Here is a 17,328-nt window from a genome sequence, read left to right on the forward strand (position 1 = left end):
GTCCAGCGAGTAACTAGCCGTATCATTCGTTCCCACATGAAGGACAATCAACGGATTCTTTCCCGCTCCCGCTAGGATCCTTCTCAGCCTCAGGTCCACATCCTGTATCTTAGCACCCGGCAGACAGCACACCCTTCTGTTCTCCCGATCAGGTCTAGTTACAGGCCTGTCTATTCTTCTCAGTATGGAGTCTCCAATCACGTAGACCTGTCTTTTCCTGGTGACAATGTGATTCTCTGGTCCATCCCCTGCTCTCACTGGCTGCAAGTCTCCTCGATTCCTATTGACACTTGCAATCCTCCTGGGGCTCATATTTGATCTTCCCTCCATTGACTCCTCCCCTCCTTCTGCAGGACTAGCTGCTCTTCTCTTTTTCCGTGCCCTCTCTCCTTCAGTGACCTCCTGCTGTGCCCATTCTTCATTTTCCAACCTTGCAAATCTGTTCCTGAGTTCTATTTCTCCTTCACTGGCTCTTCTTTTCCTTTGCCTGGTTCTCCTAGTCACATTTCTCCACCGTCCACTTTCCTCACCCAGCAGCCCCTCCTCAGAGTTCTTTGGTCCTGCTTCCATTTGCATGTCTGTGCTTATCCCTTCGGCCCCCTCATGTCTGTGTTCCATCATCTCCTCGAACCCCCTTCTAAACTCAACCGACGTTTCCACCTGCATCGCCAGGCCTCGGATCTTTTCCTCCAACAGCTCTATCAGGCGGCACCTCATGCAGATGTAACCCTTTTCAGGTGGCCCCTCCAGGATCATGTAGATGCCGCAGCTTCCACATCCAATCATCCTCATTGTCTCATTTGCTGTTACCGCTATATCAGTCATGGCCTCCTCACCTTGGACCTGGCAGTCCAGGCCACACACTGCACCATGAACCCCTGCAGGCACCGGCCTGCTGGCACCCCACCGTCCACTCTCTTCTCTGGCTTGTTGGTTCCTCTGCCTTGGTCTCCCCTGCAAACTCCCCCTGGAAACTCCGCTGTTAGCAGCTCTGTTTGCTGGCTGCTGTGCCGCTGCCTGACTGGCTGGCTACCTTTATAGGACCCCTAATCAGGTAAGCCTCACCCCCTGATCAGGGCTGATCAGGGCTCAGACGCTCTCTCAGCACACAGCCCCAGCAGCCTCCACACACACAAACTACACAATACAATCCACAGACTACAAAAACCTGCTCCTCCAACAGAACTCCCTCTGAAACTCCCCTGTTAGCAGCTCTGTTTGCTGGCTGCTGTGCTGCTGCATCATAAACTGGGTTCAGGATACAACCTGGGGAGGCCCATGGGAGCAGGATGCAGCTGTTCCCAAACTAAAATGGGATTATCCATGTGGGGCTCCCTGCTCCGTCATCACACTTCCCCTTTCTCATCCTCCTTCTCGCCTTCCATTTCAGCTTGACCTCCACAGGGAAAGATCAGGGCCGTCCTTAGGCATAGGCAAAGTAGGCAAATGCGCAGGGCCTCACTCTGCCTGGGGGCACCACTCTGCAGGCTGCCCAGACAGACGGGAAGCAGTAGAGCATGTAGGAGCAGGGCTCCTAGAGAAAGCAGAATGCTGCACAGTCTGAGGAATGGGATTGGCTGGGGTCTCTGGGAAGGGGAGGGGGTAGGGGTTGGGGAAGGAGCTCACCTGTGAGTGTGACTCTTTCCCCCCGGCTGAGGTGAGGTGAGGCAGGCTCTGTGGCTCTGGAACCAGTATCCTTTGTTGTCCCCCATAATCATTCTTCTCCCCCCCGCCCCATGGAGCACCCCCCTCTTCCCCAGAAAGCATCCCTCTTTCTCTCCTCTCTTCCCCTCGTCAGGGCTGGGTTGGGTGAGGTGCATGGGATAGTTTTGTGGGGGTGGAGGGCAGGTCTGTCTGCCTGCTGAGTGATGAGGAGTGAAAGTAATCTACACTTCCTCGCAGCAAGCCAGGATTGGAATTCACACAGGCGCCTTGGCTGGGATTAGCCAGACTGTGTGAAAAATCAGGATGGGGGATTGGGGGTACAGTATCAGATATGTCCTATTTTATAGGGAACAGTCCAATTTTGGGGTCTTTTTTCTTATATAGGCTCCTTTTACCCCCGCCCTCGCCCATCCTCTGTTCTCTGATTTTTTCAACACTTTCCTGTGTCTGGTCCACACTCTAGGGTGGTCGGTATTTGGTGCCGTATATACGACAAATCCCAAATATCGGACTGGCCCTCATATCAAATCAGGACATCTGGATCTAGGCCACCCTAGCTTGGAGTGCCTTCTCCCCAGTGGCTGGCAGCTGCCAGCGATCCATCTCATCCCGGAGGAGCTGCACGGGCAGGATGAGCTGCTGTGGCTCCAGGGTGCCTGTTGTCCCTGAGATCAGGACATGCTGTGCTGGCTAACGTCACCATGGTCCATAAGGCTGGTGGTGGTGCCCATTGGCGTGTTGACACACTGGACTTGAGGGTTTGCTGCCTGCTTGGCTGTTGCCATCTCTGATCACCCCAAGAGGTGGATTTTGGGTCCGTGCGGTTTGTCCACCATCTCCTCTCCTCTACCTCAGTTGGACCCAGCAGGCTGGGCGGTGAGCCAAGCATGATGAAAACAGTACCTCGTGTTGCCATGTTTAGACTTGTCATTTTAACAACTTTGTGCCAAAAAATCTTGCTAACAATCCTGAATCCAATTCAGATATTTTTTTTAGATATAGAGAGAATTATATATGTCAGATATTAGCCAAAACAGAATATAGTATCTGCTGACAATTATAGCTATACAGCGTTGGTTGTGAGGCACGGGAGTGGGGGCCAGTTTTCATCAGAGAAACCAAAAAATGTTGACTGACTCTTGTCCTATAACGCCTGTTACTCCTGCTAAGAGCCCTCTCAACAACTGTAATACTGCTCATCTCGACTGTACTTCAAGTATAAATATAAAGCAGGGGTCGGCAAACCTACGAGCACATACGTGCTCAAAGGCGTGCCAGGTTTTGAGCTGGATTTTTGATGGTATGCGCGGGCAGGCCTGAGCGGTCTTCCAGCCCATTCACTCTGGCTCTGGAGGGTTCCAGGCTGCGTGCCACTATTGCCAGCTGGCGATACCAAGCCATCGCCCCACTCCAGCACCTGCTGCTGCCCTGTGGACCCCCAAGGAACCCCAGGCTCTTAGCAGGGCCTGAGCAGGACTTGGTGGCCAAAGACCTCCAGATGAATTAACAATAGTTGAAGCTCTATCAATCTGAGGAAGTTTATGAAGCATTGGTTGCTAATTTTTGGAAGAAGCCAGAGATCCAAAAGCCTTAAAGTGAAAGCACAGTCATTGGCCTCTGAAATATGCCAGCTTCAAGTTTATGCTAACAATCTGTCGTTTATCTTGGTTTGACTTCTTGTTAAATCTCAAGTGTAAGCAAAATTAATGCAGAGTCCACTGATGCAGCTTGATTCTACACTTACCTTACTAAACAACACACATACTTTTTAGTGAAATACAGAGACATGCGATTCAAGAAGCACAGGTTACAGCAAGAGAGCTGACAGCCTCGGTGTAGAACCAAAATTTTCCATGTGCAATTGTGACGATGAATTTCAAGGAAAAAACGACAAACTAAATGATGAAGGAGCGCATGAGCCCATAGACGATCCAGAAAAGAAATTTAAGTTGAATTTTTTAATGTTGTGATGGAATAAAGCAAGCCATCTGCTGTTGATTGAAAGGTTTTAATACCTGGCAATTACAACCATCAACAGTTTGGATTTTGCTATGACGATAAACCAAATTCAGCGATAAGAGGAAAAACAAGAGCAACTAATGATAAGTGCATAGAACCTAAAGACCGTCTGAAGCATGGCTGATAGTTCTTGAATTTAAATGGACTTGAAACGGTACGAAAGAATTGAGTTTACAGCTTGTCATCAATGTTGCGCACAAGTGCAAAATCGGTGATGGACATGGTACAGTTAGCATACCTTGCAAACTTTGTTGACATATATCCCTAATGCTGGACCATTGCCACTCCGTATTCTACTGACAATTCCTGTACAGTAGCATCAGGAGAACGGAGTTTCTCAAAACTAAGCTCATTAAAAACTATCTCCCACTCTACAATGAGTCAGGAATGCCTTTAACTGGTCTTGCTATTCTTGGCAATCGAGACAAGACCTGATACTTTGTCTTTGTCATTTACGATGACATTATTACTGATTTGCAGCCAAAAGTCAGAAGATTGCTTTTAATTAAAAAAAATCTGTCAATACCTCTTCCATATAAATTTTCCAATAAAATTTTTGATAATTAAAATATTATTATTTGCCATCATTCTGTCATATCAGAATTTTTCGTATCTAGTGCTGCTTCTTTAGTGCTAGTCCATCAGCATTACAGTGTGCTTAATTAAGTTAAACTGGTTTTAATAACATGAATGTGGCAAGTTTTCCAATACTGTAAGCTTATGTTTGTGTTGCTAAGAGCAGATCAGGCACAGGGGCACCAGTTTAATAATCTCGCCTAGGGCACCATAAATCCTAAGGCCGGCCCTGGGAAAGATCAGACCCATGAATCCTGTACAAGGAAGCAGCAGTGATCAGGCATTGGAAGGAAAAGGATGTTTCTCACCTATGGCGTCCTGGAGATGTGATTAATCTTTCACGTGCTCAGCTTGGATCTCCTCGATCCCCAGCCTAACCCCAGCCAGCTCCTTGGAGACTGCAGACAGGGGGCAGAGGAGAACTGCTGTACATGGGCGCACTGAAAGGACAGACCCCACCCATGTGCAACCCCCAGGATTTCATTACACATCTTGTGACAAGGGAACCGTTTATGCCCAACCTCTTGAGAAACATCAGCAGAACATACCATTAAGAAGTCGATTGTTAAACACTTTGAATTCTTTGGACAGCTTCAATTCTAAAAGGAAAATGAGAGAATGGGAAGTTTCCAATTTAAATAACAACACAGAAGCTCATGCTGCCCCACCCACAAACTTGACCACTGAGGAGCCCTGGATAAGGAGCATTCATCCAGGAGTGTGTGAAATGTATGGAGGAAGCGCAGTCGTTTGCAAGGATGTAAATGGGTTTCACTTATAGCTATTACTGATTTAAATTAATGTGCTACCTGCAAGCCCCACCTAAGATTAGGGCCCCTTTGTGCCAGGTGCTGCACAAACTCGAACTGAGATTGAGTACCCTTGCTTTGGCACTGCACAGACAATGAGCGAGAGATGGTTACAATACCAATAGACAAGAAAGGACCCATTTCAAAGATAGTGAAACTGAGGGACAGAGAAATGAAGGTCCATTTGCTGGGTGTTTGGGGACACACTACCACACTTTTCTGGGCAGACTGGGGCCTCCTCCTAGCCATATTCCTGCTTCCTTTTTTCAGACAGGAAGGGGAGTGTCCTGGAGGAGATGGGTCTCAGTTCCCACTCACCCAAGCAGTAGTTATTTTTATGGGGGCCCCAGGCATGTGCCTATTCCTTGTGCAGACCAATTCCACTCATGCCTATGGCTTCCCTAGCAGGATAACGCTCTCAGCCAGTGAGACACTGGTAGAAAAGTGACCTCATCAAAACAAGATTTCATTGGCTAATCAGTGATCTTAGGAGTAGGACAATGTTATCCAACAACTTCTAACAGCTGCTTCCACCTTCCATGGTTGTCGCACACCCCCCAATAATCTGGAGCCCTGTCTGAGCTGTAATCAGATCCCTAGCTGACGTATGTCTGCTCAGCTCCATTGAAGTCCAAGGAGCTACATCAACTTCCATGAGCCCTGCAACTGACCCCGTGGGCCCAACTCTCCCCTCCCTTGAGATGTAAGGACCAAAAAAGATCCTTGAAGTCTGACAAGGGATAGAAACATTTCCTTTATCCTCTCACCTAGATAGTCCTGGTGATGTGACAGATTTCTCTTGGCATCTCTTCTTATAGTATCTCGATCCACCTGGGCTTTGGTAAGACCCTGGGACACTGTACACATGAGACTTTTGATAGCAGAGCAAAATTTATCAGCGGGGAAACCCATATCTTTGGAGATATCTGTGCTGCTGTAAATGCAGTTTCCTCCTAGTTACCACCCAAGACTTCTGATGTCCAGTCCTTCATGCTAGCTGTGATGCTCCGCTACAGGCGCACTGTGCTCAACACAAGGATTCATTATTCTGGACATCAGCTTGGTCCTTGGTACAAAGTAGAGCTGTGTTGGGGCTGCTCTGTGTTACACTGAGCTGTCAGTGGCCCCAAGATGTGCAGTGCAGCTGCTGCTGCTACACACAGGTGAGGAATGTGGCTGGAGAGCTCAAAGGGGCATAGCAAAGCTGAGAGTGGAAAGGCTCAGCCTCCCCAGAGCAATGCAGAGCTTTGAGTGCTGTGCAGAGCAAAAAGCTGCCTGCTGCCACTAGGGGCCTGTCTCGATTTGCATGTGGTTAGCTGGTTGCAAAGTTAAAAAGGAAAGGAATGCATTTTTCAGGTCCTAGCTCTCCGTGTGTTAATGTGGAAGAGGCAATTGTGGCAGCGCATTGTGCCATGCCCAGTTGAATTGTTCTCACTCCCAGACATTCCCTCTCAGCTAGCAGGATCCACAGTCACCCCTTTGCACTGGCCCCAGCACATCGTTGAAAAAAGAACATTTTTGTATGACTATTTCACAACCTTGAAAATGTCACCACAAACATGGCCCGGTTATTGATTTTGGGTGGGCTTTTTCTGAGATTTATGAGCACAGGTTCCATGGAAAGCTAGTGGGAGTTATGCTAAGGACAAATCCCACCCCTTTGAAAATCCAGTCACCTTAACTCAGAGGTGAGTGAAAGTTACATAGCACTGGCAACTGCTTCATATTTAACATCATAGCTGAGCCTCCATTCTCAGCCCAGTTTTGTGCCCCACTGCTAAAATCCACCAGAATAGTCAGAGCAGCCTCGCTCTTGGCAGAGGAGATCTGAGGCTGTCATAAACAGATAGCTAAGGGTTAATGTCTCTTTCACCTGTAAGGGAACAGCTGACCAGAGGACCAATCAGGAGACAAGATGCTTTCAACTCTGGGTGGAGGGAAGTTTGGGTCTGGTTCCTTTGATCGGTGGGTTTTTCTTCTCTCGGGGGTCTGAGAGAGATCAGACATACCTACAAGCTCTCTAATCTTCTGTTTCAAAGTAGTAAGTACAAGGATAGGAAAACAGTATAGTCTTTTAAATTGTTTTGCTGTATTTGCTTCTGTGTATTTGGCTGGTGGAGTCTTTATGTGTATTTGGCTATAAGTACTTTAAATTGTATTGTTTTTGGATAAGGCTGTTTATCCCTTTTCTATTGTTTATTCATTTTCTATAAGTTGAAAACCCTGTATCTTACCATCTAGATGGCAGAGGAATGTTACATCGCTTTCTTTTTTATTAAAAGTTTGCTTTTAAAGACTGTTGATTTTTTTCTAGTTGACCCACCAGGAAGATGTGGGAGAAAAAGGAAAGCCAGGGGAGGGGAAAAACTGCTGTCTGTGTTTAACTCTACAGTGTCCCAGGAGGGAAGAAGCTAGGGAAAGACGGAGGGGGAATCTTGTGTAGATTCTCTGACCTTAGAGTGTATTGCATCTGGGTGAAGGAGAGAGAAATTTGATCTCTCGGTGGTTGTGTTCACGTAGTTGAAGTGAGGTAACTCCTAAAGACCCCAGGCAGGAAAGACTGGGGGAAGGGAAACAGTTACTTCCTTTATTAAGACCAGGGAATGGTCTTGGGTCCCCAGGGAGTTGGGGACCAGAGTGTACCAGGCACTGGAATTCCTGGTTGGTGGCAGCCTATCAGATCTAAGCTGGTAATTAAGCTTAGAGGCTTTCATGCTGGTACCCAATCTTTTGGACGCTAAGGTCCAGATTTGGGAATTATACCATGACAGAGGCCGAGGTAGAAACGAACAGGAGACTTATATTTCCCAAAGTTCACCACGATGAGAGCTGTGGCCACTGCAATGCAAATGGCCAGCAGGACATACAGGATCGTATTGGCCTTCCCTTGGGTGGAGCTGGAGAGGCAAAGAGCTGTGGGGAGCAACACTGGTTAGATCTCTCAATGCAGGATCACCACTCCTAACATTCCCTCTGGGGAGAGACTCCAGGCACTGAACATGGTTCCCTAGAAGAGATGATGACTGGACAAGGGGAAGGGAGGGATTCACCGTAAGGTAAATACCATGAGGTAGTTCACAGACTTCCCTGTGTTCCATTTTCCATGTTGGGAATCACTCTCTCTTTTGGAAATATGGGGAGGGCGGGGTGAGTGTGACGCCCAGTTTGAGAAGCCCCTGAATTAAAAGGAAAGTGAGAATCCTCTCAGGCTCTAGTGGGAAGATATGGGCAGGCTCACAGGACCAGTTTTGTCCCTGCAATAGTAACACTGAAAGCACTCGAGTGACCCTGGGATGAAAGAGAGAGAGACTATCCTGGTTGTTGGCACAGGCCAACCTCAAATTAGCAAAGCCAGGAATCGGACCCAAGCCTCCTGACTCCCAGGGCAGCTCCTGAATCACAAGCCCAGCCTTCCTCAGGCCAGCTCACCTTTACCGCCTCTCCCAGGCGCACTACTCTGAGTTGTCCCATTTGTGGTAGGAGCAGTCCAGATGCATGGCTGTGGATGTCTTTGTTCTGCTCCTCTCGTCGGTGCCGTTTATATGGATAGGAGCCGTCATCATGCTTTTCTGGGGGAACAGACGCCTGTGGTCACACTTCCCATTGTCACAATTGTCAGGTCAGGGACCTTGGCCCAATCATTTCCTCTCCATGTCAGTGCAGAATCATAGAGTTGTTGGGATATATATCATTGAGTCCTGGTATGAATGATGCATCCGAAGCATAGACTCAAGTTCAAGGACTATTAGAACTTTTTGTGCAAAAACAATCTTATGTTCCAAGAAAAATACAGAAAATCATCAGACAAGGAAATAACACCAGCTGGACCGATATAAAATTGTATAAGAATTTTGGGAAATGGCATGCCTTGGGTCATGGCGGCCTGCCCAGGATTATCTCTTTGGAATTGTGTGGCTAGAAGGCTAGTAAACAAAGGCAAAGAACCCATGACATGACTGAATGGACCATAAACAGTTGCTTGTGATTTCTGCAGATCAGGGTGTTTATTGATCCAGAGTCCAGTGTGGATACGGATGTGGCTTTGCCGGCTCCCAGCATCTTATGATCTTATCCTGATGGAAGGAACCTAAATTGGCAATTGGGACCATTCTCACCTTTGGACTCTGGTATAGTAATTTTTGGGTGTGAATGTGGAGTGAGTAAGGTCTGTTTTGTTATCAATAGAGAGTATTTAGAGTATTATATACCAACACTGTGTCCAGTATCTGCTTGCTCCCCATCCTGTAAGGGAGACCTCTATTGCAGGTCTAACAAGTGGTGGAGAATGCCGAGCAGGGGGATTTATTAAGTAGTGCTGGATTTCAAGATGGGATCTTACAGTGTTGGAGGAGTCCTTATTTAAGACTAATAAGGGTGACTCCTTATGTGAAATTTGTAACAGATTTGTGAGGGGGGAAAAAACGTCTAGGGAGACACTATGTGGTGTTAGTATAATAATGTTTAAAATACAGTTTAAGAAGATAAATAAAGGGGTGGAAGAGGAAACCCAGTGGACTAAAGTTAAAGCCCCTCCTCTGTTAGAGAAGGAGATTATTGCATTTGAGACATGCACTTGGGTTGAAGGTGCAGTGGAAACGGATGTAACATTTGATACCTTAGAAAACAGGTTTGAGAAAGATGTACAAATGTAAAAGCCAAATGCCAGTAAAAAGCAAACGACCGTAGTATGGCCGTTGTGGCAAGTGGTAGAAAGGCAATTGCATGGAAGGGCGGAATAGGTGCAGAGCTCCAAACATTACAAGAGAATTTTAAAACTTGCCAGGAAAATTTGGAGCAGGAAGTGACGCAGGCACAGATAATGCAAACTCAGAACAAATGGGGAAACAAAATGAGGAAGTGGAGAGAAGCATAATGGATTGGGAAGAGATTAAAGCAGACAAAGATAAATTAGATCATCAAGTGATAAAAATGAAACAGTTATTTTGATATTTGACTAACGGAAAGGAAGAGGAGCTCACAAGCGTTTCTCACAGTGGGAGCCAGAAAACTATAGGAGCATTGAAAAAGCAAGTGAAAATACAGGAGCTGCAAGTTGCGGCTGTGTGTCAAAAAAAAGAGAGGGATTTGGATTCGGATTTGGATTCCAGTGATATTTAGTATGGAGAGGATCTGCGAGGGGGTTAAGAGAAAAGGGAATTTGACCAACCTGGAGAGGGGCTTTATACTAAGTTGAGCGAAGAAATAAGAAACTGGCCGGGAAAGCCTAAGCCAGAAAAGTGTGTAGCAGTGATAGAACGGAGATCAACCATTAAGGACGCAGTGAGGGAGATACAGTCAGAACAGACACTAATAGTGCCTGTGAGTTCATCAGATTTATAGTTGATGGTAAAGTCATTAGGCCCATTGAATATGAAAAATTTAGCTACTTGGCTAGTACAGTGGACAGAGTTAGGAGGAACAGAGAATTTAAAAATGAGTGTCAAGTATCAGAGGGGTAGCCATGTTAGTCTGGATCTGTAAAAGCAGCAGAGAATCCTGTAGCACCTTATAGACTAACAGACATTTTGGAGAATGAGCTTTCGTGGGTGAATACCCACTAACGTCTGTTAGTCTATAAGGTGCTACAGGATTCCTTGCTGCTTTTAAAAATGAGAGAATCTTATAGGTTAGTCAGGGCAGCTACTACTGGAGAGATTAGACAGGCAGTAGATCAAGAGAAAAATACTTTGGACAGGCAGCCAGAAGCACTAATTTGGTGAACCAAGCAGCCCAGGATGAGAGGTTAACTGTTAAGGATGCATTGGAGCACTGGATAGTATGCCAACAAATGATGAAAAGGGGAAGCCAGATAGAAGGATTGAAACTCAGAGTACCTTTTGTTGAAGCAATAACATATTCAGATGAGAGTGCTTATAGATCAGGATACCGTGAGAGAAGAAGAGGAGTGGTAGAGGACAAAACCCCAAGGAGATAGAGGGTGGAATAATCAAAATGAGACCCAGAAGGGAGTAGATGTGATTCGGAATATCTCTTGGAGGTATTTGAAATTGAGGGGAGTAGATATGGATAAGTGGGATGGGAGACGTACTGATGAACTTATCAAAGAAATGCAAAGGATGGAAGAAGAAATGTTTAAGGAGCAGAAGAAGGTTGCAGCTGTGCAAGCTGAGGGTTCAGAGAACCCTGGTCTATAGAGAAGCCCTGATGACAAGTCCTTCCCACTGGAAATGGGTCCTCAGGAGCAGGAGATGGTAACTAGATGAAGATGGGATTCAAACGGGAGGCCTAGGACAACTGTCATTGTGGGAGATTATGGATCCAAAGATGCCCTCTTGGATAGTGGGGCAGCTGTAAATATTGTCAATATAAATTGTGATTTGACTTGATACGTCAGAGATTTTTCGACCTGCTTTGCGTTTACTTTTAAGGGACAGCAGTACTTATTTAAGAGAATTCCCCATCACCTATACCGCACTCCAACTATTGCATACCAACATGGGGTGCAAATGCTGGATCAATTATCCAGAGAGGATTGAGAGAATGTCACCTCCTATGTAGATAACATATTAGTGTGGGGGGACACTGAAGAGGAGGTGACTGAGCGGACTAGAAAAGTGTTGAGACTCATCTAGGAAACGGGTTTCAAGGCTAATAAAGAGAAAGCCCAACTAGTGCAGAGGAGAGTGAATTATTTGGGGGTGACCCTAGAGGAACAAGGAATTCAGGTAGATCAACAAAAGGTGAAAATATTAATGAATTTACCAAGGCCAGAGGATTCTCATGCATTGAGGGTGATGTTAGGAGAGTTTAACTATTTAAGGAACCACATCTGGAATTTTACCACTCTCACTGGACACTTCTGACGTTTACTGAAAAAGAAAGTTGGATGGGAGTGGGGGCCTGAACAAGAAAATGGTTTCTGTAATTTAAAACAAGCCTTGATGCTAACTCCAACACTGAAATTCCCAGAGATAAGCAAGCCATTTGTGAGTAAGTTGGCAGCAACCTAACAAAGTCTAGCAGTGATATTGATGCAGGAAATTGGCAGGAAGTTAATACCAGTAGCATACAAGGCTAGAAGATTAACCCCTAAGGAGAAGCAGTTTTGAATCTCTGAAAGTGAATGTTTAGCTGCCGTGTGGGCCATTGAAGCTTTGCTTTGACTACTGGCACAGCCCCTATTATAACACAAACAACTCACTCTCCCCTGAAGTATATTTTGTCAGAGAAACTGCAGGGGAAAGGAGTATCAAATACCAGGATGGCCCAATGGCCCTTGATGTTAACTAGCAGAGATGTTACTTATGAGAATAACAAACCAGCAGTGATGTTACCATATGCCCTCCTGACAGAAGGACAGAAGCACGAATGCCTACTTCCAGAAACTGAACCAAAGTCAGTTGAAGAAGTACCCCCAGTAGATGAAGTGTTAAGCCTCGGAGAAAAAGAGATTTGCTTTACAGATGGTAGTTCATACCATGAGAACTCTAAGAAATATACGGGATATGCGGCTGTACAAGTTGATGGGGAAACTATTTCTGGTTCTATGAGTATGACTTCAGCTCAGAGAGCAGAAGTCAGAGCTCTATTTTTCTGCTTAAGCAGAAAAATAATGTTGCAGACTGTCTTTACGTTTATATGAATTCAGATTTTGTGGTACAAGGACTGTGATACTGGATTGGGATTTGGAAAAAGAATCACTGGGAAACAGCTGAGGGGAAAAATTTGGTCCAAAAGGAGGATTGGAAATCTATCCATGCTTGGTTGAAAAGGCACCCAGGAAAATTAAGAGTAAGACATATTAAAGGTCATCAAAAATAAGAAGGGAATGAAAAATATTGGAATGATGAAGCAGATGCTTTAGCTAAATTAGCAGCAAATGAACCTTTGGGAGTTACGGAAGTTAACTAGAGCTCAAACCAGAAAAGAGGAGGTTAAAGAGGGGAAACTGGAATACACAAGGTGGATATGTGGTGAATAAGAAAAGGAGAGGTAAAGTGGGTACCTGACAAACTTCAAAGAGACGAGATTATTAACCTGTGTCACTCTCTAGCTCACCAAGGAATAGAGAAAACGCTCTTTAAGGTAAAACAAATTGGAACATGGCCTAAGGTACAAAAGGACATAGAAAACTTTGTTAAAAACTGCAAAAGGTGTGCAGCAGATGGGAATAGATCATCGAATTTGGGACTCTTGTCGCACCAAGAAATTGTGGGGCCATGGAGTAGAATACAGGTTGATTTCACTGATAAATTGCCTAAGACCCAAAGTGGGGTTCAGTATATATTAGTGATAGTAGATTCCTTTTCTGGATGGGTGGAGGCGATTCCCACCAGAAATCATACTGCAGAGACCACTGCCAGAAACTTGTGAGATGTAGTGTTTAGTAGATATGGAACTCCAAAAGCAATTGATTCAGATAATGGTCCACATTTTGTAGGAGAAGTAATTCAAAGTTTATTAAAAGCTTTAGGAATAAATCAACAACTACATATCCCCTATCATCCTCAATTGTCAGGGACAGTAGAAAGGGTGAATCAAACTATTAAACGAGCTCTACACAAAGTAGTGCAAGAAACTGGCAAAGTTTGGGATGATAAATTGCCATTGGCATTGGCAGCTGTCTGAAGTAGTGATCGATTGAGTACTAGCTACCAGCCCATCAAATTCTCCTTGGAAGGCCTATGAGATTGTGGAGCCCCTTATTGTACCCAGAAGAAGAAGAAGAGGAGATAATTGTTGGGATATGTTAGGATTAAGTAAAGACCTGGGAAGCTGCTGAAGTACTGACATGGCATTAGGGAATAAGGACACAGGCAAGGAATATTTTTCCATTTGATAAATAAGTTGCCATCCTTTTCTCTTCCCTTTTACTTGTTAAGAATTGATAAGCATTGCAGCTGCATAAGGAATGTAGTTGGCTAAAGAATACTCTCAGGGCCATCCCTACCTATACGCGAAATACACAGCTGCTTGGGCACTGGGAAATTTGCGGCACCAAATTTCCTGGTGCCCTACACAGCTGTGTGCTGCTCCAGCCCCTGCTCTGCCTCTTCCTCATGCCACCCACTGCTCTGCCCCAGTGCCGCCCCCATCCCAACCCTTCCCCACCAGCATGACCAGTTCTGTCCTTCTGATATATTTTGTTCCCTGGTATTACTGTGTCCCATTGATTATGCTCATTCCACCAAGTTTCTGTGATGCCAATTATATCCATAACCTCATTTAATATGATGTATCCTAGTTCACCCATCTTATTATTTAGACTTCTAGCGTTGTCACTTTTTAGCTGTCTGCCATTACATGATGTAATTGAATGGGACTTTTTTCATTTTACTGTTTCTCATCAGATCCTACTCGTATTTTATCATCTTCCCTTCTCCTTACTAGGACATAGAGAATCTCCATTAATAGAGCCTCCCCTAAGGGATGTTTCTGTCCAAACCACATGCTCCGTGGCACATATGAGCTTTCCCTCAACCCTTAATTTAAAAACTGTTCCATGAACTCTTTAATTTTAAGTGCAAGCAATCCAGTTCCATTTTGGTTTAGATGCAGCCTATTCTTCCTGCATAGACTCTCCCTTTCCCAAAGGTTCCCCAGTTCTGAATAAATCTAACCCCCTCCTCCCTACACCATTATCTCATCCATGCACTGAGACCCTGCAGTTCAGCCTGTCTAACTGGCCATACACATGGAACTGGAAGCATATCAGAGAATGCTACCATGGAGGTCCTAGCTCTCAATCTCTTACCTAGCAGCCATTGAGAATGTGTTGTTTTAAAGAAGACAGAGGAGGAAATAAGGCAGGTGAACCATACCCCCGTTCACCACAATCCAGACAGAACAGAGCAAACCACCAGGAAACACCTGAGAAAGGGGAATTCACAGAGAAGAAACTGACTTTATATGGGCAAAACCCACATGCGAGTGCCATGTTTTTTCTCAGTGGAAGGTCGATCTATTTGGAAGAAGCATGTGTGTGACACTGATTGGACCAGAGCTGTTCCTCTAGGAGGAAGCCACAAGAAAAGGGGACCTGGTAAGACCCACACATGACAGTGATCATAGGAGGAGGTTGAGTGTATTTCTTTGCCTCTGTTCACCTTGAGCTCACAGACACCTGGATGGGAGGACTGGAGAGCCCCAGGTCCTGAGAAGTCACTCCCTTGAAAGCACGGTCATATGGGACCATCAACAAGGACCATCTGTCAGGAATCAGGGCCTGCAGCACAGCCAGTCTCCAGGCAACCTGTTCTTGGCTGCCAAGTCCTGCTTTGACCACTAGACTTGACACCCACATCCCACTCTCTGACACCGTCAAGCATGGATAGTCATTAGCTGCCTCTTTCATTTTCTTCCTGTGTTAACCCTGTTACTACAGCACTACCTGGAACAGGACTGATGTTCTGTCTGCATCTCCAAGATGACAGCTACAGCCAAGAGCTATAATCAGAGCTGAGACTTGGACATCACCGTCTCACACATAGGGAGCCACACTGTGATCTGGATAAAGATCTGTTCTTCTGTTTGTTTTTTGTTAAGAAGAGCTATTGTTCAGAAAGTGACTTCGGCATTACAGCTGCACCACCTTAGATGACTGCTTACAGCAAGACTCATTAATAACCCCAGGACACTGACATCTCTGACCATTATGTTAGCAACCAACCACTCAGTATGGGCACCTCTTAAGTTTTACTGAATGCAGGATTTAAAAAGTTAGTTGTGACCAGATACTTCACACCAGTTAATTTGAACAAGAAGGAAGGAACACTGGCCAGAATAGGGAAATAACAGAAAAGTTAACAAGTGAAGAATATTTAGCTAAGTTAGATCTCTGCAACTCTGCAGGGCCTGATGAAATTCACCCTAGAGTACGTAAGAAACTAGCTGAAGCAATCTCTGAAGCATTAGCGATATCTTCCAGAACTCATGAAGGATGGGTGAGGTTTGTAACAAGGGTAAACTCCAAAAAACGGTTCAGACAAACTGTTAGGGAAGTATAGACCAGAGAACCTAACTTCAATACCCAAAAAGATACTTGAACAAATGATTAAATTACCAATTTATTAAAACCTAGAGGGTAATAGGTGATAAGTAATAACCAACATGGATTTGTCAAGAACAAGTTATGCCAAACAAACATAATTTCCTTCTTTGATTGGGCACCTGGTCTAGTTGATGTAGGGAAGAAGTGGATGTGATGTATCTTGAATTTAGTAAGTCTTTCAACACAGTCCCACATGACATTTTCCTACTCAAGCTAAGGAAATATGGACTAGATGAAACTACCACAAGGAAGGTGCAAAGATAGGTGGAAGGTCTTACTTACAGAGGAGGGATGGGGACTCACTGGCTTGGCAGAAGCATTGCAGAAAAAGGTGTGAGGTTTCTGATGGACCACAAATGGAATGTGAGTCTGCAGTGTGATGCTCTTGAAAAAAGGCAAATGTCATTCTGGGATGTATTAACAGGAGTGGGGTGGGTCAGAGATGGGAGGTGATTGTTCTCCTCTACTCGGAGCAGGAGAACCGTGTCCAGGTTTGGGTGCTGTGCTTCAAGAAGGATGAAGATAAATTTTACAGGGTCCAGAGGAGACCAACAGAAAAGATCAGAGATTTAGAAAACATGACCTGTGAGGAAAGGTTGAAAGAATTAGGCGTGTTTTGTCCAGAGAAGAGACGGCAGAGAGGGGACGTGATAATAATCTGCAAATATACAAAAGGTTGTTGTAAAGAGGACTCTGATGAATTGGTGCCCATGTCCACCAAGGATAGGACAAGAAGGAATTGACTTAGTTAGCAGCAAGGGAGATTTAGGTTAGATATTATTAAGAAAAACTTTCTAACTCTAAGGATGGATCAGCACAGGAACAGGTGACCTAGGGTGGCTGTGGAATCCTTGTTATTGGGGGGGTGTTAAGAACAGGTTGGACAAACAGCTACCAGGGATGGTCTAGGTACCCTGGGTCCTGCCTCAGTGCACGGGGATGGATTGTTTGACCTTCTGAGCTCCCTTCAATTCCACATTTCTGTGATTTTGTGAAATGGTGCTAGGCCTGCTGCACTGTGGTCAGTTTCCCCCATAGGTACTCAGAAAAGTAAATGCTTATGGGGCTGGGAGAAGTGGTAGGGCAGAAGGAAGGAGAGCAGGGCATGCTGAGAAGACGATGCTTTCCTGTGTGCAGCACAGTTGGTTGATATGATATAATGCAAGAGGACATGAGTCAACTTGGCTTCCTGTCTAATTTCTCCAAGATAAGGAGGCTGCAAAGCTCAGAATCCTCAGAACTCAACCC

The 17,328-nt window shown here is 45.3% G+C and overlaps 1 pseudogene; it reads right to left on the bottom strand.

Moving 5' to 3' along the window:
- Window positions 1–8,629, bottom strand: part of LOC116824850 (C-type lectin domain family 10 member A-like) — an 18,613-nt pseudogene extending 9,984 nt beyond the window's left edge.
- Between the last annotated feature and the right edge of the window lie 8,699 nt (window positions 8,630–17,328).

The sequence above is a fragment of the Chelonoidis abingdonii genome, chromosome 5 (genome assembly GCF_003597395.2).
Source record: "Chelonoidis abingdonii isolate Lonesome George chromosome 5, CheloAbing_2.0, whole genome shotgun sequence".
In the NCBI taxonomy this organism is placed as follows: domain Eukaryota; kingdom Metazoa; phylum Chordata; order Testudines; family Testudinidae; genus Chelonoidis; species Chelonoidis abingdonii.